Source organism: Oncorhynchus mykiss, chromosome 1, assembly GCF_057628025.1.
Source record: "Oncorhynchus mykiss isolate SJ-2025 chromosome 1, ASM5762802v1, whole genome shotgun sequence".
Taxonomy (NCBI): domain Eukaryota; kingdom Metazoa; phylum Chordata; class Actinopteri; order Salmoniformes; family Salmonidae; genus Oncorhynchus; species Oncorhynchus mykiss.
Window position 1 is genome coordinate 75,932,947 of NC_143022.1, and position 23,413 is coordinate 75,956,359.

Here is a 23,413-nt window from a genome sequence, read left to right on the forward strand (position 1 = left end):
GGGGGAAAATATGAAGGTTGTAATAAACTGGGCCTGGGTGGGTAAGGGAGGGCAAGGAGGGGAGGTGGTGATAAGCTTGGTGGCCCAGGGTGGGTAAGATTTGTGTCCATGCACTAATCTGGGGAAGGGTGCAGCATTGAAGGTCCCAAAGAACACAGTGGCCTCCATCATTCTTAAATGAAAGAAGTTTGGAACCATCAAGACTTTTCCTAGAGCTGGCCACCCGACCAAACGGGAGAGAAGGGCCTTGGTCAGGGAGGTGACGAAGAACCCAATGGTCACTCTGACACAGCTCCAGAGTTCCTCTGTGGCGATGGGAGATTCTTCCAGGACAACCATCTCTGCAGCACTCCACCAATCAGGCCTTTATGGTAGAGTGGCCAAATGGAAGCCACTCCTCAGAAAAAAAGGCATATAACAGCCCACTTGGATTTGCCAAAAGGCACCTGGAGGACTCTTAGAACATGAGAAACAAGATTCTCTGGTCTGTTGAAACCAAGATTGAACTCTTTGGCCTGAATGCTAAGTGTCACGACTGTCGGAAACGTGGAACCATCCCCACGGTGAAGCATGGTGGTGGCAGCATGGGGATGTTTTTCAGTGGCAAGGACTGGGAAACTAGTCAGGATCTACGGCAAGATGAACGGAGCAAAGTACAGAGAGATCATTGATGAAATCCTGCTCCAAAGCGCTCAAGGCCTCAGAAAGTTCACCTTCCAACAGGACAATGACCCTAATCACACAGCCAAGACAATGCAGGAGTAAAGGGTCTGAATACTTATGTAAATGTGACATTTCAGTTGTTGTTATTTATAGATTTCTTAAAATTTCTAAAAACCTGTTTTTGATTTGTCATTATGGGGTATTATGTGCAGATTGATGAGGGGGAAAATAATCTATTCCATTTTAGAATAAGGCTGTAACATACAAAATGTGGAAAAAGTCAAGGGGTCTGAATGCACTGTACATACCTTCCGTCCTCCTCCACCACGGCTGTCAGCTGCATATTTTATGACTTTCCAGGGGGCCCACAACACACCAACCTCCTGAGTTTTCTGTCTTTTCATGACACGTACTGTAAGCATAAAAATATATTTTTATTTATTTAACGATTGGCATAATGTGGGCATGCAGGACATGACAGAACAGTAACACACAGTAAAATATCTTTAACAGTCAGAATCTATTAAAAGCGGTAGCAAAGGCATGCTTTGTGAGACATTAATCAATTGGTCATCAATCTGAAACATTTTAAGAAAGAGTATATACAAATTAGACAGGATAATGACAATGTTTAACCCATCTCTAAATTGTTTTTCTTAATCCTTAATTCTTAATATATGTTGTAATATTCAAACAACTTTTTATAGACTCACAAGTTTTATTAACATAATCCTGAGGACATTGTCCCAGACAGAGGTTCCCCCAATTGAGGACAGCTTGGCAGTCTTTTAAAAAATAAAGCTAAATGCAAAAATGTAAATATGTGTAAAGAGGCAATAAAGAGTTATGTTATCTTGTTCAAAAGTTATGCGTCTGTCATATCATTACTGTAACAAACATGGTTAGAAATGGAACCAAAACGCGTTCTTCAAAGACAACGCTTAGACTCTAAAGGGTTAACTAAACATATGTTGAAATGGTAGCTATCTTGCTAAAACCAATGACTACAACATGTAAAAATTGTAATTTACCATGTCCATTGAGGATTAGCCAGCGAGCTAATGTTTACTAGCTAAAATTAACCAGCTAAATTAGCTAGCTAGCTAGCAAATCTTTCCTTTATGTTCTTCTCCACAACAAACCGCCACCTTACTTTAAAAAAGTTAAACAAGAACGCAGGAAAACGGGGACTGCCACTTAGCAGTCAAATCTTTTCAAAGGTTTTTGTGTACATTTTTGCAATCATTTTTGACTAATTATTTATGGCAATAAATGCCATAAAAATATGGTTTGTAAATCCTGGTGGATAGTATGATATTAAAATAAAATACATAGGTCTAGATGTTATTTGATAAATTCTGAAACCAAATGTAGTTAGTCATAATAGAACTTCAAAACAGCATTCAGTGGAACAGAAGAAAATGTGCAGCAAAAACAGTGCAATTACACAAATACAATATTACCATTAGAGGCCAATAGACAGAGCAAGCTACCAGATATCATTAATTAAACAAACATTATTTCATTGTAATGCAGTTTTACTGCATTTGAACCGCACTAGACTTTTGTAAGGGTGTCCTGTATTATTGTGCATGTGTATCTTACATGCTGGTAGCCTAGAACAAACGTTATGGAAGTGAATGTGCACTTTTCAGTGTGGGTGGACTGTAACTATGAGAAACACTGCCAAAGCAAAAGCATTTATAGCATCTGAGATTCTCTAATTTAGGGACCAGCTCTGATAGCTATAGCACCGCAGAAACTGTCACACATTTTTTTGCTTTAATGATATAGCAAATTCCACGATTTGGGGATGAAATACATCACATTTCTTAGTTTTTTTAAAGTGATATTTCAACACCTGCCAAATAAAAACCTAAAATAACCCTACTCCTGAAAAAGTTAATTGAGCAGGATAAACTGAAATAGACTCTGTCCTGGTACCATTAGCAAGAGCCCAGAGTAATATGATTCTACGAATCCATGCTGAGTCCCCCGAGTCTCGGATTAGGCCCGAACCCATCATGTTGGCTGGGTACAGTATGGAAGGGGACCCTAACCCGCTTTGTTGCACTCTGCCAGCTGTTGTTTGCCAAGTGTGCTAAGTTGAATCATGTAAATCCTTCTGAAAAACAACATTACTCCAATTTTAATAACTGTCATAGTCCTAGTGTCTTATATGCAATGGGTGCATGGCCCACAAACACTATGCCTATATATATATATATATATATATATATATATACATTTCTAATGATCAATTAGCCTTTTAAAATTAACTTGGATTAGCTAACACAACGTGCCATTGGAACACAGGAGTGATGGTAGCTGATAATGGGCCTCTGTACGCCTATGTAGATATTCCATTAAAAACTCCAGCTCCAGCTACAATAGTCATTTACAAAATGAACAATGTCTACACTGTATTTCTGATCAATTTGATGTTATTTTTTTATGATTTCTAAGTGACCCTAAACTTTTTAACGGAAGTACAGTGGGGCAAAAAAGTATTTAGTCAGCGACCAATTGTGCAAGTTCTCCCACTTAAAAAGATGAGGGGCCTGTAATTTTCACCATAGGTACACTTCAACTATGACAGACAAAATGAGAAAAAGAAATCCAGAAAATCACATTGTAGGATTTTTATGAATTTATTTGCAAATTATGGTGGAAAAAAAGTATTTGCTCACCTACAAACAAGCATGATTTCTGGCTCTCACAGACCTGTAACTTCTTCTTTAAGAGGCTCCTCTGTCCTCCACTCATTACCTGTATTAATGGAACCTGTTTGAACTTGTTATCAGTATAAAAGACACCTGTCCACAACCTCAAACAGTCACACTCCAAACTCCACTATGGCCAAGACCAAAGAGCTGTCAAAGGACACTAGAAACAAAATTGTAGACCTGCACCAGGCTGGGAAGACTGAATCTGCAATAGGTAAGCAGCTTGGTTTGAAGAAATCAACTGTGGGAGCAATTATTAGGAAATGGAAGACATACAAGACCACTGATAATCTCCCTCGATCTGGGGCTCCAAGCAAGATCTCACTCCGTGGGGTCTAAATGATCACAAGAACGGTGAGCAAAAATCCCAGAACCACACGGGGGGACCTAGTGAATGACCTGCAGAGAGCTGGGACCAAAGTAACAAAGCCTACCATCAGTAACACACTACGCCGCCAGGGACTCAAATCCTGCAGTGCCAGACGTGTCCCCCTGCTTAAGCCAGTACATGTCCAGGCCCGTCTGAAGTTTGCTAGAGAGCATTTAGATGATCCAGAAGAAGATTGGGAGAATGTCATAAGGTCAGATGAAACCAAAATATAACTTTTTGGTAAAAACTCAACTCGTCGTGTTTGGAGGACAAAGAATGCTGAGTTGCATCCAAAGAACACCATACCTACTGTGAAGCATGGGGGTGGAAACATCATGCTTTGGGGCTGTTTTTCTGCAAAGGGACCAGGACGACTGATCCGTGTAAAGGAAAGAATGACTGGGGCCATGTATCGTGAGATTCTGAGTGAAAACCTCCTTCCATCAGCAAGGGCATTGAAGATGAAACGTGGCTGGGTCTTTCAGCATGACAATGATCCCAAACACACCGCCCGGGCAACGAAGGAGTGGCTTCGTAAGAAGCATTTCAAGGTCCTGGAGTGGCCTAGCCAGTCTCCAGATCTCAACCCCATAGAAAATCTTTGGAGGGAGTTGAAAGTCCGTGTTGCCCAGCAACAGCCCCAAAACATCACTGCTCTAGAGGCGATCTGCATAGAGGAATGGGCCAAAATACCAGCAACAGTGTGTGAAAACCTTGTGAAGACTTACAGAAAACGTTTGACCTCTGTCATTGCCAACAAAGGGTATATAACAAAGTATTGAGAAACTTTTGTTATTGACCAAAATACTTATTTTCCACCATAATTTGCAAATAAATTCATTAAAAATCCTACAATGTGATTTTCTGGATTTTTTTTCTAATTTTGTCTGTCATAGTTGAAGTGTACCTATGATGAAAATTACAGGCCTCTCTCATCTTTTTAAGTGGGAGAACTTGCACAATTGGTGGCTGACTAAATACTTTTTTGCCCCACTGTATATATATATATATATATAAATATATATGCTACTCATTTAATAGACATCCATATGTCTATTAATTGAGTAGCATTTATATAACTGGTCAGCAGTTCAATTAGATTTCAACCAAAGTAAGATGTGTTTTCCAAAAGAGGTGATGAAAAGTACATACAGTATTAATCAGGTTGTGTTCTGGTTAGAAAACATCTCGAGCAGATTTCAAACTGTAAATCATGTCCTTATCACGTTTTCTGTCCACTGGGTAGAAACGGTAAATTGTAAATTGATAAACAAATATGTAGGCTATTACTGATATATCATACATCCAACAGTAATTACACGTTATGCTTTGATTGTCACTGACTCTCCGGGCAAGCTGTGGATGGTGCTAGAGTTCAACAGAAAACACAACTACACGATGGGTTAGGCCTAATCCGGTCAGGGAAGGGTTTGAGCTGTTCACGCGTCTGTGTAAATGCCGTGCGCCTTCAGCGGGAGGTATAAACACTAGCCACCTGTCAGGAATGGTAAACAGCCTACACCCGACAACCCTCACATTGAAAGCTGACTGCCTTCCCCCCTCTTGGCAGATGAGACTACGTCGAGGGAAACATTTTAGCTTGTAAAGCCTTCTAAGAACTTTGACGCATAAGTGAAAGTGAACCGTTATTTCAGACACCAGACATGCAACCTGGTATTGGCGAGATTAGAGACTGACTAAAAACACGGTTGGTTTCGACCCCTCTGGCTGTGAAGAGTAGCGCGGGTTGACAGCGTCTGATGGACAACGGGGAAAGGATTATATTTTACATACACCGGACACATACTTCATTTTATAACTCAGTGAAATTCTGCCTAATGATTGTTGTCTGACACCGGGAGCAGTGCCTCGAGGTAAGGATCAATATGGGGAATGTTTTGCATTTAGGTTGCTGTCAGAATCTCACTAATTTATAGCCTGAGTAGGCCTAGGCAAATATGTAAAGTCTAGGCCTACTGTATATAAAGTGTATCACATTGACTGGTCTTTGTGTTCAGTATAGCCAATGAATAGCCTACTACTGCAACAGTACATTCCAAACACAATTATCGTACTTACAATGCACATTACTGGTGCACCACGTGAACCATAGGCTTTTCACAGTTGACGGTCACGAGTTGAACTGCATTGAATTTGGGATCAAACTCAAATTGCTCATTTACAACAGAACAGGGCTCTTGGATCACCCACAACATTGTCACAACTAGGATATGATGGAAAGAGTTGCCATATAGCTTACTTTACACAGGGATTGAGTATTATTCATAGAATATGCAATTCGCGCAATTATCATGTTATCAGCGTTTGACAGTTTACTGCAGCCATATGTGCGTGGTTAATGAGGAATTGGAATATTAACAGACCATATTTTCCAATATTTTTCCATTGGTCAGAAAAAGCCTATAGGCTTTTTTGTGGTCTGCTGTAGCTTAATAGGTCTACTAAAGGATTGTGCCCAATCAGATGTGATTTTGTAAGGGGACTCAATAGTTTACCATGATTATGAATAATTGAATGAAATGTATGGTAGGCCTACACATAACATTAAGGTTGTGTTTGGTGTTATTTCAGTCCTCATTTATTGGCCATGAAAACCTTTGTACCAACCAAAAAGCTCATAATATGCATGATATAAATCATAAATCTATATTTAGCTGTTTGCACTCAAGTAGCCTAGTCCCATCCAGGGTTGTTAGATCACATTCCTTAATTAAAATATACATTTAAAGGTGGGTGTTCTGAAGCGCATTAGCGGGTCATGTTTCGGGGGACGCATTACTCGAAGTTCACCTCCACGCTGAGACAAGATTGAAATTGGGGAGAAAAGGGGGTAAAATATATATATATATATATATATATATATATATATATATAATTGATTCAAAATTGTATATATTTAGTAGTTCTCATCTAGTCAGAATTCTCCAGAGTATGAAGCCTCCCAAAATAAGGAAGTGAAATAGAAGTGTTTGTCTGTGTATGCATATGCGTGTGTGCGTATGCTTGCGTGTGCATTCATGCGTGCATCTGTGTGTGTGTGTGTGTGTGTGTGTTGGTCCAACACTGTGCAGTCACCCCAGAATTGCTCAGCACACACTTATGGGACCAGAGAAGAGCAGTAAACCAATGTGAAGTATTACTGTGTAGAGAAATGGATATCCTCCAATACAGGGCTCTGCTGCTGGCCAGCTTGGTACCCTACAGCAGGGACTGAAAGAGGTTCAAATGCAGAAACCTGAAAAATCATCCCCTACACAGTCAAATGCCTAAAAAAACATGGGGACTTAGGGGCCCCAAAAAAAACGACTGGCATAGAGCCTCTGTCAGTAATACATTGCTAGACCAGAAAACTAGCTTAAAAAATGCAAGGAAATAATGTTTTCAGGCTCCTCTTCTCTCCCAATCTCCTCCTGCCTCTCCCCTCCTTTTCCTTTAAATCATCCTATCCTCCCATCCTCTCCTCTCCTCTCTTCATGTTATTACGTGATAGCTACTTTTAGCACTTACAAGCTTCAATGGTGTAAAATGCACAGATTCTGCCTAAATAACTATAACTGTCTGCTAGATGTCCTAATTATGGCTAGACGATGGCTACAGTAGCTCTTTTCAACGGCAGATTTTGGAAATTAATAGGGATGTGAGTTTTACTGGTCAGATCACATAATCGGGACAATTTATCCCTTGAAATGAGGAATGATAGAATAAGAGGAGCATGCCTCCTAGAGCTCAGCTGTCTGTCGGAACCCATTGCTATTCTCCTCATGTCTGCAGCTGCCTCCGTAGGCATCCCATGTTACGGCTGGCTCAGTGGGATGGTTTCTGATGATTGAGGGGTATGGGGAAGGGTTGAAGGCCAGCTTGGGATGAAACTAAAGGCTTGTTTATTGAAGGTTAAGGATATCTTAACTGAAGGTTGAAGTGCGTGTGTGTGTGTGTGTGTGTGTGTGTGTGTGTGTGTGTGTGTGTGTGTGTGCTTGTGTGTGTGTGAGTGAGAGAGATAATCTAGCTAGGTTTCCACTAACTTGTCCAGTGATTTTTGTTGTTGTTGTTGTTGTTGTTGACATTTAGAATGCTTGCATAGAAAAATGATGAAATAATTGCCTGTTTCGGTGTGTTTCCATTGAACTGTCTTGTTCTGATAAAAACAGCTTGACGTAATGATGCAAAAACCTACAATATCGAATAAAAACGAAGTGGTTAAATGCACGTATGCCATGCTCATCTACAGGCAACTGCCAAAATGAAGGAAACATCAACATGGAGTGTCTTAAAAGGGCTCTGGGCCACTACTACATAGACTCTACAAGTGTCTGGAATTCTGTTGGAGGGATGGGACAACATTCTTCGGTGAGAAATTCCATCATTTGGTATTGTGTTGATGGTGGGGGAAAACGCTCAGACACCACTCCAGAATATACCATAAGTATTCAATTGGGTTGAGATCTGGTGACAGAGATGGCCATGGCATATCAAATCAAATTTTATTTGTCCCAAGCGCCGAATACAACAGGTGTAAGTGAAATGCTTACTTACAAGCCCTTAACCAACAATGCAGTTTTAAGAAAAATAAGTGTTAAGTAAAAAATAGATAAGTAAAAAACAATAACAGTTGTGGGGCTATATACAGGCTATATACTGGGGTGTGATTACGTATTTACCTGATTTATTTGATATTAATGGTTAACAATTAATATTTCACTAATAGTAAGACATTTATGTTCTACTAAAGCTGTGTATTTATGGTCTCCACTCCCTGCAGCTAATCTGGCTGAATGGGTCACTAGAGAGGGCTTGACCTGACAAATTAGTTGAAGACTGCATTCAGTAGACAATATGCGGTGGGTGTAAACGAGATGATAGAGATAGCCTGAAAGAGTTTAGAACAATCCTTCATTGTCTCAAAATCATCCTGGCATCTGGGAAACTAAGCCAGGGTGGGTTAAGACAATACACCCCCCCCCCCCCGCCCCCCCCATGCAGATAACGGCAGGATGAATCCAGAGTGGTTTATGATACCCCTTGGTCTGCATGGGAGGGGTGGACCCAGCCATGACTAAGCATTTCTGGATCTACTATATAAAGAACTCTGCATTTCTGTAAGGGTTAGGCTTCTCGGGTTGGGTTGACTAGTCTCATTATTGCAATAATTAATCAATGTTGAATAACGATGATTGTTTGAAGAAATGACAAAGTCTCTCTCACTTGATTAGAATATTCCACGACAGGTTTACATCCTTTTCATGCTCATCAAACCATTCTGTGACAACTCGTGCCCTGTGGATGGAGCCATTGTCATCCTATGGGGCACAGCCTGAAAAAAATAGGGCTAACAATGGCCTGCCCTCCATTTTTATTCATAACCCTAAGCATGATGGGATGTTATTTGCTTAATTAATTCAAGAACCACACCTGGGGAAGTTCGCCAAAAGAAAAATCCACCTCTGTTGAGCAGATCAAAATGTTATAGATTGTTTGATCATTTCTCCTATTCCTACTATTTCCATTACACATGTCGCAAAGATTACTTTTTTTGCAAACATTGCCATTGTCGGCTATTTTTCACTATCAGACTAACTTACTATTAGCAAACAGTTATTCTCACTAATTAAATGTGCCACCCACATCAAATGCATAGCACATATGACTTCACAGGAGATACCGTTTGAACGTAAAACATATTTTTCTCAAAATGCATTTTTTGGCAGAAATGCCTTTTCGAACATGTGAACTATCATGTGCCTTAAAAACAAACATTTATGCCATCTGTGAATACAAATAAGTTGTTAAATTAAGAGCCTAGGTGGTTTAGCCATAGAAAAAGTCAAGAACCTTCCCGCTAGCCATGATAGGTTGAGATAATGAGTGGGCTGGACATGCCGAGAAATGAGTTTCAGATTGTTCTGCGATCTTGTGTCTATAAAATGAACTGCAAATATGTTGATACTGCTCTCCATAACATTGCTGCCCTGAATTTATTAGGCACTATCTACAAAGGTCAGTGGGAAAAAGTTGTGATGGACTACTTTCTGGAGGACGATCGGGCCATGCTGACTCTCTCCGACTCTGAAAATGAATCAGACGATGATGAAATCCCTGATTTACAATACTGTTCAAAAGATTGGGGTAATTTAGAAATGTCCTTGTTTTTTTAAAGAAAAGCACATTTTTTTGTCCATTAATATAACATTTGTCAGAAATACAGTGTAGACATTGTTAATGTTGTAAATTACTATTGTAGCTGGAAACGGGTGATTAAAAAAAACTATGGAATATCTACATAGGCGTACAGAGGCCCATTATCAGCAACCATCACTCCTGTGTTCCAATGGCACGTAGTGTTAGCTAATCCAAGTTTAGAATTTTAAAAGGCTAATTGATCATTAGAAAATCCTTTTGCAATTATGTTAGCATAGCTGAAAACTGTTGTACTGATTAAAGAAGCAATAAAACTGTCCTTCAGACTAGTTGAGTATCTGGAGCATCAGCACTTGTGGGTTGAATTACCTCCTCAAAATGACCAGAAACAAAGAACTTTCTTCTGAAACTCGTCAGGCTATTCCATGCAAGAAATTGCCAAGAAACTGAAGATCTCGAACAACTCTGTTTACTACTCCCTTCACAGAACAGTGCAAACTGGCTCTAACCAGAAAGAAGGAATAGGAGGCCCCGGTGCACAACTGAGCCCCGGTGCACAACTGAGAATAGCAACATCCCGGAGTTACCTCTTCACTGTTGATGTTGAGGCTGGTGTTTTGCGGGTATAATTTAATGAAGCTGCCAGTTGAGAACTTGTGAGGTGTCTGTTTCTCAAACTAGACACTCTAACGTACTTGTCCTCTTACTCAGTTGTGCACAGGGGCCTCCTAGTCCACTTTCTGGTTAGAGTCAGTTTGTTATTCCTTGTTTTATAGCTTCGAAGCTCTGGAGCCTGGTGTTGTTGTCGTCAAGGAGTGTTCGGACTCTCGGAACCAGGTTTCAGCTTCTGTGCAACGCTGACATCCTTCCTCCCATAGATTGTCTGCCTGTACAAGCACGACCTAGACTGGACACAGCTAGACAAACTTATCTTTTTGAGAAGATTAGGGAGTTTTGCGACTAAGAGACTATGGACATCACATGCCCTGCACCAAAGTCAAGGGCAGAACAGAAACAGGCTCTCCGAATATAGATTCCCTTGTTCATGAGTGGTTCGCAATTTTTTTTATCCTGCTGCTCAGCCACTTTACCCCTGATTGTATAAATATAACTACCTCGTCTATCACTGATATCGTTATTGATATTGTTCTTGTACTGTACATACTGTATTTTATTTTGACACTATCTATTTCTGATATTTCTACTATGCGAGTAATCATTTGGCTGTACTGTTTACACCTTCTGTAGAGACCCATCCACTTACTGTAGTAAGACTTTGCAAAATATTAATATATAACATTAATATTGATATATGTGGTCGTAACATGATTTTGTGACATACCACAACAATATCATGTGAATGTTTCAAGTGTCTACCACAAATATATGATGCGTCTGTTTATGTACTGTACATGTGCAACTCACTCAGGTTTCAACTCAGGCCTTAACTTATGTATGGAATACTATGTGGTAAAAGTGTGTGTAACAGTATATTACGTATGCTAATGTACTGGTGTGAAAGCATTTGGGCAGTGGTCGAAAGTACTTAAGTAAAAATATTTTGGGGGGGTATCTGTACATTACTTTACTCTTTATATTTTTAACAACTTTTACTTCACTACATTCCGAAGAAAATAATGTACTTTTTACTCCTTACATTTTCCCTGACACCCAAAAGTACTTGTTACCTTTTGACAGGAAACTGTTCTAATTCACACACTTATCAAGAGAACATCCCTAATACATCTGATCTGGCAGACTCACAAAACACAAATGCTTTATTTGTAAATGATGACTGTTTGTTGGTGTGCCCCTGGCTGTCATTAATAAAAAAGTAAACAATTGTGCCGTCTGGTTTAATATAAGGAATTTGAAATGATTCATACTTTTACTCAAGTATGACAATTTAGTACTTTTTCCACCACTGTGGGTCATAGCATTTCTTTCACATTTCCCATCAATTTAGACAAATGTATCCTTATAAGTGTCATCTAATATTTATAAAATAAAAAAAATAAAGTATCTGGACACTTTCTGTTTACCTGGAATTGTTCCTTATTGTAGGCTACTACCACTTTTAGTCATAATCTTTACTACACCAATCGATGTTTAGCACGACCTCATGTGAATCCTTAAAAAGATGAGTGGGGCTGGCTTAAGAGGGTGTGAACAAGGCTGAATGGGTGGAGACGAATGAGAGCTCTCCAGTATGTACCAAAACATTCAAAGGCCCTTTTCTCAAAAGTGAGTTTACAAATTGTATCAACTTTCAAAGCAGAATTACTTTTCTATTGTTCCTCAAAAATGCTGTGTATGATATACCGTTTTGTAGCTCTGAGTCGCTACTTTTATCCAATGTAAAAATAAAAAAATTAACTACTTCAAATGTTGTTACATAAGACCGAATCCAGGTGGTAAGTCACATATTCCACAGATTCCAATGTCTTTAAATTTCTAGATTCTCCAAAGCCAGATGTAACAACAGAAGTGACCTTTGTGAGGTCACTCCTGAAGATCAATGGCAGGACAAGAGGAAAGATGTATCTGCTGTGAAATTGCAATGCTCTGCACTATTCTGTCCTGCTTTGGCAGGAGATAAGAATTCCCCAAAGCTTTAAACGATAGAGAAGTAACAGGGAGAGGAGTCATGCACATTAAGTAGCTTGCACTGATTGCTGTCGTGTTCTCTGTCAAGTACAAGTGATCAAGGCTGTATTCTCTCCTTTTATAAAAAATAAAAGAGTAATGTTAGGGAGTGAAAAGAACCCCATCTGAAGACACTGGCAAAATAAAGATATCTTTTGAAAAGTGGAATGGGAGTCGTGCCTCAAGATAAGAAGTCGACTATGGACTGACATAGCAGACACGTAACCTTTTAACCGAGCACTGAATTTGGACATTCCACTGTGCATAGACATTTGAACTACCAAATACTTCAATTGAAAGAACAATCAAAAGCTTATACTGTACATTAATATGGATACAGCCATAATGGATCCATAATGGATGGATGAACAACTTTAAATAACAGTAGATGGAACTGGATATTGCACGCTGGTCAACGTACAGTAGTAACGTCACTGTAATGTTGGAATTACTGAGTCACAATGTGACAGTGCCATTGCAACAGGAAATCATTGAAATCCACGTCACAGCAAGGTATAATTTACATCTGTTTACTGTGGAAACATCACTCTGAAGGCAGAGTTTGCTGGTGTGCAGAATGTGTTGCTTGTACTTGATAACAAACAAACTTTTAGTTTGTTAAAGGAAGCCGCATCAGGTGCTAATAAAAAAATTCCCCTCCAGTATCGCCAGCAGGTACTGTAGAAAGAATCTCTGTCTCTGAGGCCTCCGCTGAAGCATGAAGGGGAGAGGATGATTGCATGCAAGTTATCTCAATGTGGAAATGGCAATACTCTCAAAATTAATAGAAAAATAACTTGATATGAATATGAAAAACGTGTGTGGACGCATTGCAGATACTCATCTAATGCCGCTCTCACTCTCTGAGATGGGAACTTTATTGCTTTAATATTTCTCTAAACCTAGACTTTCTGGTTCTGATTATTTGTGAAATAAAACAAAACAGGTAACAAAAAATAACTGTCTCAGATTGTCATACCATCCATGATGTGATTTGTTTGTCCATTGAAGCAGAGTTCCTTGTTGTCAAGATAAAATAAATATAGAGTGCATTCGGAAAGTTTTCAGACCCCTTGACCCCTTGACTTTTTGTTACGTTATAGCCTTATTGATGAAATTGATTTTTTTTCCCTCATCATTCTATACACCATACCCCATGGTGACAAAGCAAAAACAGGTTTTTAGACATTTTTGCAAAAAAACAGAAATACCATATTTACATAAGTATTCAGACCCTTTGCTATGAGACTCAAAATTGAGCTCAGGTGCATCCTGTTTCCAATGATCATCCTTGAGATGTTTCTACAACTTGATTGGAGTCCACCTGTTGATAGGACATTATTTGGAAAGGCACACACATGTCTATAGAAGGTCCCACATATGACAGTGCATGTTAAAGAAAAAAACAAGCCATGAGGTTCGAAGGAATTGTCCGTGGAGCTCTGAGACAGGATTGTGTCAAGGCACAGATCTGGGTAAGTATACCAATAAACATTCTGCAGCATTGTAGGTCCCCAAGAACACAGCAGCCTCCATCAGTCTTAAATAGAAGACGTTTGGAACCACCAAGACTCCTCCTAGAGCTGGCCTCAGGGAGGTGACCAAGAACCTGATGGTCACCCTGACAGAGCTCCAGAGTTCCTCTGTGTAGATTGGATAACCTTCCAGAAGGACAACCATCCCTGCAGCACTCCACCAATCAGGCCTTTATGGTAGAGTGGCTAAACGGAAGCCACTCCTTAGTAAAAGGCACACGACAGCCCGCTTAAAGGACTCTAAGACCATCTGGTCTGATGAAACCAAGATTGAACTCTTTGTCCTGAATGCCAAGCGCCACATCTGGAGGAAACCTGGCACCAACCTTATAGTGAAGCTTGGTGGTAGCAGCATCATGCTGTGGGGATGTTTTTCAGTGGCAGGGACTGGGAGACTAGTCAGGATCGAGGGAAAGCTTAACAGATTAAAGTACAGAGAGGCCATTGATGAACCTGTTCCAGAGCGCACAGGACTTCAGACTTTTGTCCTTCCAACAAACCTAAGCACGCAGCCAAGATAATGAAGGAGTGGCTTCGGGACAAGTCCCTGAATGTCCTTGAGCGGCCCAGCCAGAGCCTGGACTTGAACCCAATCAAACATCTCTGGAGACACTTAAAAATAACTGTCCATTGACGCTCCCCATCCAACCTAAGATGATCTGCAGAGAAGAATGGGAGAATCTCCCCATATACAGGTTTGCCAAGCTTGTAGTGTCATACCCAAGAAGACTCGAGGCTGTAGAATCTGCCAAAGGTGCACAACAAAGTACTGAGTAAAGGGTCTGAATACTTAACCTGTTTTTGCTTTACCATTATGGAGTATTGTGTGTCGATTGATGAGGGGAAGAAAAAATTAATAATCCATTTTAGAATAAGGCTGTAACGTAACAAAATGTGGAAAAAGTTAAGGAGTCTGAATACTTTCCGAATGCAGCTGCAGCCAGTTTGTGCAACAAACGCTATTATAACACATTAGCATTTGTAAACAGTGCCAGTAGTTGATCTAGGGTTTGTCCTGTCAAACTGAATATTACTCCTCCTGATTTATGACCGGGGCGTGGCAGGAGGTAATACAATTAGGTAATTCAATTAGATAACCCTGTGGCATATGTAAACACCTTTTTAAACAGACATGTTTTTTTTTAGCAGACACTCTTATCCAGAGTGATTTACAGGGTTAAGTGCCGTGCTCAAGGGCACATCAACAGATTTTTCACCTAGTGATTCGAACCAGTAACCTTTCAGTTACTGGCCCAATGCTCTTAACCGCTATGTTACCTGCCACCATGTTGGTAGGTAAAACCAAATCATAAACTCAGCAAAAAAAGAAACGCCCCTTTTTCAGGACCCTGTCTTCAGAGGATAAGTAGTAAAAATACAAATAACTTCACAGCTCTTCATTTTAAAGGGTTTATTAAACACTGTTTCCCATGCTTGTTCAATGAACCATTAACAATTAATGAACATGCACCTGTGGAACGATTTTTTTTTTTTTGGCAAACTCCAGGTGGGCAGTCATGTGCCTTTTACTGAGGAGTGGCTTCCGTCTGACCACTCTATCATCAAGGCCTGATTGGTGGAGTGCTGCAGAGATGGTTGACCTTTTGGAAGGTTCTCCCATCTCCACAGAGGAACTATAGTGCTCTGTCAGAGTGACCATCGGGTTCTTGGTCACCTCCCTGACCCAAGGCTCTTCTCCCCCGATTGCTCAGTTTGGCTGGTCGGCCAGGTCTAGGAAGAGTCTTCGTGGTTCCAAACTTCTACCATTTAAGAATGATGGAGGCCACTGTGTTCTTGGAGACCTTCAATGCTGCAGAAATGTTTTGGTACCCTTCCCCAGATCTGTGCCTTGACACAATCCTGTCTCGGAGCTCTACGGGCAATTCCTTCGACCTCACGGCTTGGTTTTTGCTCTGACATGCACTGTCAACTCTGGGAGCTTATATAGACAGGTGTGTGCCTTTCCAAATCATCTCCACTCAATTGAATTTACCACAGGTGTACTCCCAAGTTATAGAAACATCTCAAAGATGATCAATGGAAACAGGATGCACCTGAGCTCCATTTTGAGTCTCATAGCAAAGGGTCTAAATACTTATGTAAATAAGGTGTTTTTGTTTTTTATATTTAATACATTTGCAAAAAAATCTTAACCTGTTTTTACTTTGTTATTCTGGGGTATTGTGTGTAGATTGCTGAAAAAAAATATTTAATACATTTTAGAAAAAGACTGTAACGTAACAAAATATGGAAAAAGTAAAGTGGTTTGAATCCTGTCTGAAGGCACTGTAATTCTACAGTCTATACAATCACTGTACATAACTCTCTGGCCCAAAGCCAGGGAAAGCCAGTGCCAAATTCAAATAAATTACTATAAAAATCCAACTTTGCAAATTAAAGCTACACTTGTTGTGAATCTAGCCAACATGTCAGATTTCAAAAAGGCTTTTCGGCGAAAGCAAACGATGCTATTATCTGAGGATAGCACCATAGTAACAAAGAGAGAGAAGCTTATTTCAAACCTGCAGGCGCGACACAAAACGCAGAAATAAAAATATAATTCATGCCTTAACTTTGACCAACTTCTTTTGTTGGCACTCCTATATGGCCCATAAACATCACAAATGGTCCTTCTGTTCGATTAATTCCGTCAATATATATCCAAAATGTCCATTTATTTGGCGTGTTTGATCCAGAAAAACACCGGTTCCAACTTGCGCAACGTGACTACAAAATATCTCAAAAGTTACCGGTAAACTTTGCCAAAACATTTCAAACTACTTTTGTAATACAAATGTAGGTATTTTTTAACGTAAATAATCGATAAAATTGAAGATGGGATGATCTGTGTTCAATACTGGAGTAAAACGAACTGTAGCTAGCTTTCTGGTCACGCGCCTCTATCTAACAGTACACTTCAAGTTACCCTCATTCAAGATGGCTGTACTTCTTCATTACACAAAGGAAAAACCTCAACCAAGGATTGTTGACATCCAGTGGAAGTGATAGGAACTGCATGAAGTTCCCTTAGAAATCTGGATTCCCAATGAAAACCCATTGAAAAGAGAGTGACCTCAAAAAAAAAAATCTGAATGGTTTGTCCTCGGGGTTTCGCTTGCTAATAAGTAAGTTATGTTATACTCACAGACATGATTCAAACAGTTTTAGAAACTTCAGAGTGTTTATCCAAATCTACTAATAATATGCATATCTTATCTTCTGGGGATGAGTAGCAGGCAGTTGAATTTGGGCATGCATTTCATCCGGACGTGAAAATACTGCCCCCTGTCACCAAGAAGTTAAATAGTTAGCTGTCTATGGTTCATTCAACGGTAGCCACTAAGCAAATAGCAAGCCTATATTCTTGATAGGTTAGCTTAGCGCAGTTAGCTTAGCAGTAAAAAAAAAACATCTTGGGTGGGGAGATGTCAGGGCCTAGACCATATAAATGGAGTAGAAAATAAATGACAATATTACCACAGAGGTGCTGTAAATCAATAAATTCAAACCAGAATTTTATTCTATGGGCTAGCTTTGCTTAGCCGCACACCCAGTCATCCCTATGTCAAGATGTTAACAGTTTTCACTCGATCTATGTACACATTAAAACTTTACAATTTCAACATAAAAGGTAAGTATCACCCAGATAACCATTTAGACTCTTAACATTTTCTATAGATGAAGTGCTTATGTACACCACATACCTTTTTAAGAGAACAAAGAAAAAAGAGACAGGAAAATAAATTGTCACAGGCATCTTCTTCGAGTGTTGTTGAGTGGAGGGGAGATGCAAACTGCTGTGTTCTCCCGCCCCTGCTGGTGGTAGCATGCATAAACAATACCCATTGGAAATTCTTAGAGGACTCAGCGCAAATATATAAGTGGATTACAACCATATACAGTTATTGATTACAACTACAACATCTAAACCATGTTTCATCTACTCTGCGTCTCACAAAGACCAAAAATGGAACCAAAAATCTCAAATTTGGACTCATCAGACCAAAGGACAGATTTTCACTGGCCTAATGTCCATTGCTTGTGTTTCTTGGCCCAAGCAAGTCTCTTCTTATTATTGGTGTCCTTTAGTAGTGGTTTCTTTGCAGCAATTCGACCATGAAGGCCTGATTCACGCAGTCTCCTCTGAATAGTTAATGTTGAGATGTGTCTGTTACTTGAACTCTGTGAAGCATTTATTTGGTCTGCAATATCTGAGACTGGTAACTCTAATGAACGTATCCTCTGCAGCAGAGGTAATTCTGGGTCTTCCTTTCCTGTGGCGGTCCTCATGAGAGCCAGTTTTGTTATAGCGGTTGATGGTTTTTGCAATTGCACAAAGTTCTTGAAATTTAAAGTATTGATGGACTGTCATTTCTCTTTGCTTATTTGAGCTGTTCTTGCCATACTATGGACTTGGTCTTCTACCAAATAGGGTTATCTTCTATATACCAACACTACCTTGTCACAACAGAACTGATTCCCTCAAACACATTAAGAAGGGAAGAAATTCCACCATTTCACAAGGCACCCCTGTTAATTGAAATGCATGGGTATTCTATGTTGTAGGTCTAGATTCTATTTTCTATGTGTTTGGCCTGGTATGGTTCTCAATCAGAGGCAGCTGTCTATCGTTGTCTCTGATTGAGAGCCATACTTAGGTAGCCTGTTTTCCCATTTTGAGTTGTGGGTGATTATTTTTCAGTTTCAGTGTTTTCACCACACCGGACTGTTTTGTTTTTCCTTTATTATTTTTGTTCGTTTGTATTCAGTGTTCAGTTTATTAAAGGCATCATGAACACGTACCACGCTACTCTTTCTTCCACCAACGAGAATCGTTACAGGTGGCTACTTTGAAGAATCTCAAATATAAAATATATTTGTTTAACACTTTTTTGGTTACTTCATGATTCCATATGTGTTATTTCATAGTTTTGATGTCTTCACTGTTATTCTACAATGTAGAAAATAGTCAAAATAAAGAAAAACCCTTGAATGGGTAGGTGTGTCCAAACTTTTGACTTGTACTGTATAGGGCCATATATTTATTTTCGGTATGGGTTATGTTAACATGTACATGTACTTTTCATATAACCTCCTTTTGTCCATCTAATAGCCTAACCACTGATCAAGCAACATAATGGACACAACGTTGCTGCACAATTATTTTACTCTGACAATACAGGTCAAATTAAGATCCAACATATTTCAGAAAATCACAAAAAAATGCAAGTTTGTTATTTAAAAGATTATGCAATGCAGGAATCTCAACCTAAGTTTGGTAATTTACTTCAATCATTTTTCACTTCGCAGTTCTCGGTGTGTTTCATTGTTGCCTTAAGATGATTCATCGGCCACTCATGGACATTAATGTTCATAAGCACTTCTGAATTTTTCATTACGCAGCCATTTTTCACTCTTACGCTCAGCAGTTTCAACATCTGTTCCCCTATCTATTTTGCCCTGCCAAGAAGAGTCTATTCATAGAAAACAGTCCTATGTGTCCAATCTTACTCTCTCTGATGTCAAAAGTTACCCATGTAATCAATTACATTATTCATTCCTCCAATTAGTGGCCACATGAGTGATTTTCATGAAACATCAAAGAGTAAGGACTTCTGGGAGATGTAGTTTTGTCAGAAGAAATGCTGCACATACTTTATCTGAAGCTGTCTCAGTACAACCTTGTCCCTCATGTCCTACAGTGTAGTGAAAATGAATAACTTTGACATCTGTGGCTAGAATAGCTGAGATTGATATATCAAAAATATTTAGCAGCTCTTTCAGTACAACACATTTCTGTGGAACAATGGTAATTGACCTGTAATTACCTAGGTCACAAGCGAGACTCAAGACTACGTACTGTTTTTTTTATAATTCCATTGAGGCATGAGAGGAAACACCAACACTCATCTTGATTGTTTCAAAAGAGATTGTCACTATATTTATTATTTTTAAATTGTTTGCATTAAATCATCATTATTTGATTTTGAGCCTAATGTACATTTGAGTGTGATTATCAACTGTCAACAGCAAATCCTTAAAAATAAAAGCATTAAAGAAAGATTTGTTTGATTTTACTTTATACAACTGGGGTCTAATCCTGAATGCTGATTGGTTTCCACTGGCTAAATCTATGACGTTAAATTCCCCATTTACTCTGTTCATCAACCAAGCTAGGCAATTTATAAACTTGATCTCCACTGTAAAAAGCCTCTAGACATCATCTCCATTTATTTTAGACTAGCATTTGATTTTCAACAGCTGAAATTTGTATTAAACAGGTAAAATTAAGCTAGTTTGTAGTCTTTCCAGCTTCAGTTTGAAGTGATTGTGTTATCTGTGTTGTTGGCTAAATCCTCTAAACAACATTGTCCTGACGAGACAGCACATTTTCTATGCCAGGTGAAATAGCACCTCATTAGCTTATTGTTATGGATGTATCCAAATAAATGTCACTAGGAAAAGAACAGTTTATGCAAATGCAGCTACTTTCTTGTTATTCTGGCTGCATTGTTTGACTTGACTGTAAGTTTGCCGTAGTTGGCTAGCCAGCACGCAAGGGATAAGAACGTTACCAGCCAGTATGGCTATAGAACATTTAGAATGAACGACTGGACACAGAACAAAAAGACTGAACGACTGGGTCACGTCTCTGTCAACCCGAACTGATAGAACGAACGACCAGCCGGCTTGGGTAGCAACCCTAGATTTGTGTCGGGACTGTATCTTGTGGAAGGAAGAAATAGTATAAATAAATTCGTTAAAAGAACGTTTTCTTGATGAAAATATGTAAATCATTACTTGAATATGTTTGTAACCAATTGTATAGAAGTGATAATTCCCTAGAAGCTGGTGTTTGGAAGATATCCTGGCATGGTTCTCTCTGACAAACAAACACAAAGAGATTTCTAACACACACAAACACAAATTACTAGGTCCTCATTCTTACCTTAGCTGAGTTCTCCATGGTGACGACCATGTTGGATCCAGCACTAGCCACCAGATCCATGAGCGTGCCCATTCCCTTCACCATCTTACCCTGAGGGGAAAAAAAACATTTCAGTACTTCATCAGTCTTATTTATTTGGGTCCATAATAAAGTCAATTGTCATGGGACCCAAATGTTTAAAAAAAACATACACACTCAAAGAAGGGTCTCTCTTCTCTTCAAACCGCTGTGTCTCTTTATCTTTCTCTCACTCCCTCTCTCTTAACGAATTAACATGAACTTGTTAGCTACCTACATTGTTTTGTTGGATACAGGAATGAAACATACCATGGCTGGTGAAATAGTCAGTGAAACATTTAGGCTAACATTAGCTATAGCAACTTGTCTTCAAACTTGTCTTCAGATAGTACTGTTGTTCCAACAACACTGGCAATAGCCTACCTTAAACAATGCAAAGAAGATGCAGGTAGTGAAGGCCAGATAGTTTATGAAGTCTAGCTAATGCATTGTGTTCTTAACTAGCTAGCTAGTCTAACATACCTTGTTTGCTCCTGATTGAAGATGCTTTCTCATCTCTCCATCCATGGTCGGATTGAGGTAACAGACGATCGTTGGGAACACTTGTAAAATCATCTTTGATTACCGGTAATTCAGAGCATAGTGGCAGCTTTGTGCAAAGTAATGGCAACTAACTAGCTAGCTAAATCAAACAACAAGTAACATCACTATTTATCTGAGAAGTCAGCTGTCAGCTTCAACAATGCTTGATTGACTAACTAAAAAACTGGAAGACAGTGTGTGTGTGTGCTTGCATCTTTTAGGTGAGTGGACGGGGCTAGCAAGAATTGGAATGCGTATTAAAATTACATAGAGTTGAAGTCGGAAGTTTACATACACCTTAGTCAAATACATTTAAACTCAGTTTTTCACAATTCCTGACATTTAATCCTAGTAAAAATTATCTGTCTTTGATCAGTTAGGATCACCATGTCACGTTCTGACCTTAGTTCTTGTGTGTTTTCCTTGTTTTAGTGTTGGTCAGGACGTGAGCTGGGTGGTCATTCTATGTTGTGTGTCTAGTTTGTCTATTTCTATGTTTGGCCTGATATGGTTCTCAATCAGAGGCAGGTGTTAGTCATTGTAATATAAATATTTAACATTCATGATAATACAAGCGTAATACATCAAAATAAAGCTTAACTTTTTGTTAATCCAGCCACTGTGTCAGATTTCAAAAAGGCTAAAGAACACCATGCGATTATCTGAGGACAGCGCCCCGCTTAAAAACATTTTTCAACCAGGCAGGTGCAACACGAAAGTCAGGAATAGCGACATAATAAATGCCTTACCTTTGAACATCTTCTTCTGTTGGCACTCCAAAATGTCCCAGTTACATCACAAATGGTCCTTTTGTTCGATAAAGTCCTTCTATATATCCATAAAAACTCAGTTAAGCTGGCGCACTTCATTCAATAATCCACCGGTTTCCCTCCTTCAAAATGCATACAAAATTAATCCCAAACATTACCAATAAACTTATCCAAACAAGTCAAACAGTGTTTATAATCAAACCTCAGGTACCCTAATACGTAAATAAATGATACAATTTAAGACGGAGAATAGTATGTTCATTGCCGGAGATAAATACCAAAGAACATGCTTTCATCCACGCGCATGGAAACACTACAGCCAAAATGGGAGCCACTTCGAAAAACTACAACTTCTAGCTCATTCTTCCAAAAACCAGCCTGAAACTCTTTCTAAAGACTGTTGACATCTAGTGGAAGCCCTAGAAACTGCAATCTGGGAGGACTTTTGCTCATAATAACCATGAAAGCCAATGGAAATATTGGTAGGCTGAATTTTCTTTTTTTTGGATGGTTTGTCCTCTGGGTTTCGCCTGCCATATCAGTTATGTTATACTCACAGACAATATTTTAACAGTTTTAGAAACTTTAGAGTAGAGGTCGACCGATTTAATCGGAATGGCCGATTAATTAGGGCCGATTTCAAGTTTTCATAACAATCGGAAATCGGTAATATTTTTTCTACACCTTTATTTAACTAGGCAAGTCAGTAAAGAACGCATTCTTATTTTCAATGACGGCCTAGGAACGGTTGGTTAACTGCCTTGTTCAGGGGCAGAACGACAGATTTTTACCTTGTCAGCTCAGGGATTCAATCTTGCAACCTTACGGTTAACTAGTCCAACGCTCTAACCACCTGCCTCACGAGGAGCCTACCTGTTACGTGAATGCAGTAAGAAGCCAAGGTAAGTTGCAAGCTAGCATTAAACCTAATCAATTATAATCACTAGTTACAACTACAGATGGTTGATGATATTACTAGTTTATCTAGCATGTCCTGC

General features: G+C 39.3%; 2 long non-coding RNA genes across 3 annotated transcripts in view; both read right to left on the reverse strand.

Annotated features, from left to right (window-relative positions):
- The window catches only part of LOC149985643 (uncharacterized), a 125,127-nt gene that overhangs the window by 50,506 nt on the left and 51,208 nt on the right, over positions 1–23,413 (reverse strand). The window lies entirely within an intron of this gene.
- On the reverse strand, positions 971–22,533 carry LOC149985644 (uncharacterized). Of its 2 annotated transcripts, none has more exons than XR_016497122.1 (3): positions 22,395–22,533; positions 21,046–21,135; positions 971–1,075 (listed from the first exon to the last, which is right to left on the reverse strand). It is a non-coding gene; the product is annotated as an uncharacterized LOC149985644 (long non-coding RNA). The 2 variants fall into 2 exon arrangements; XR_016497123.1 differs by lacking the exon at positions 22,395–22,533 and adding an exon at positions 21,586–21,712.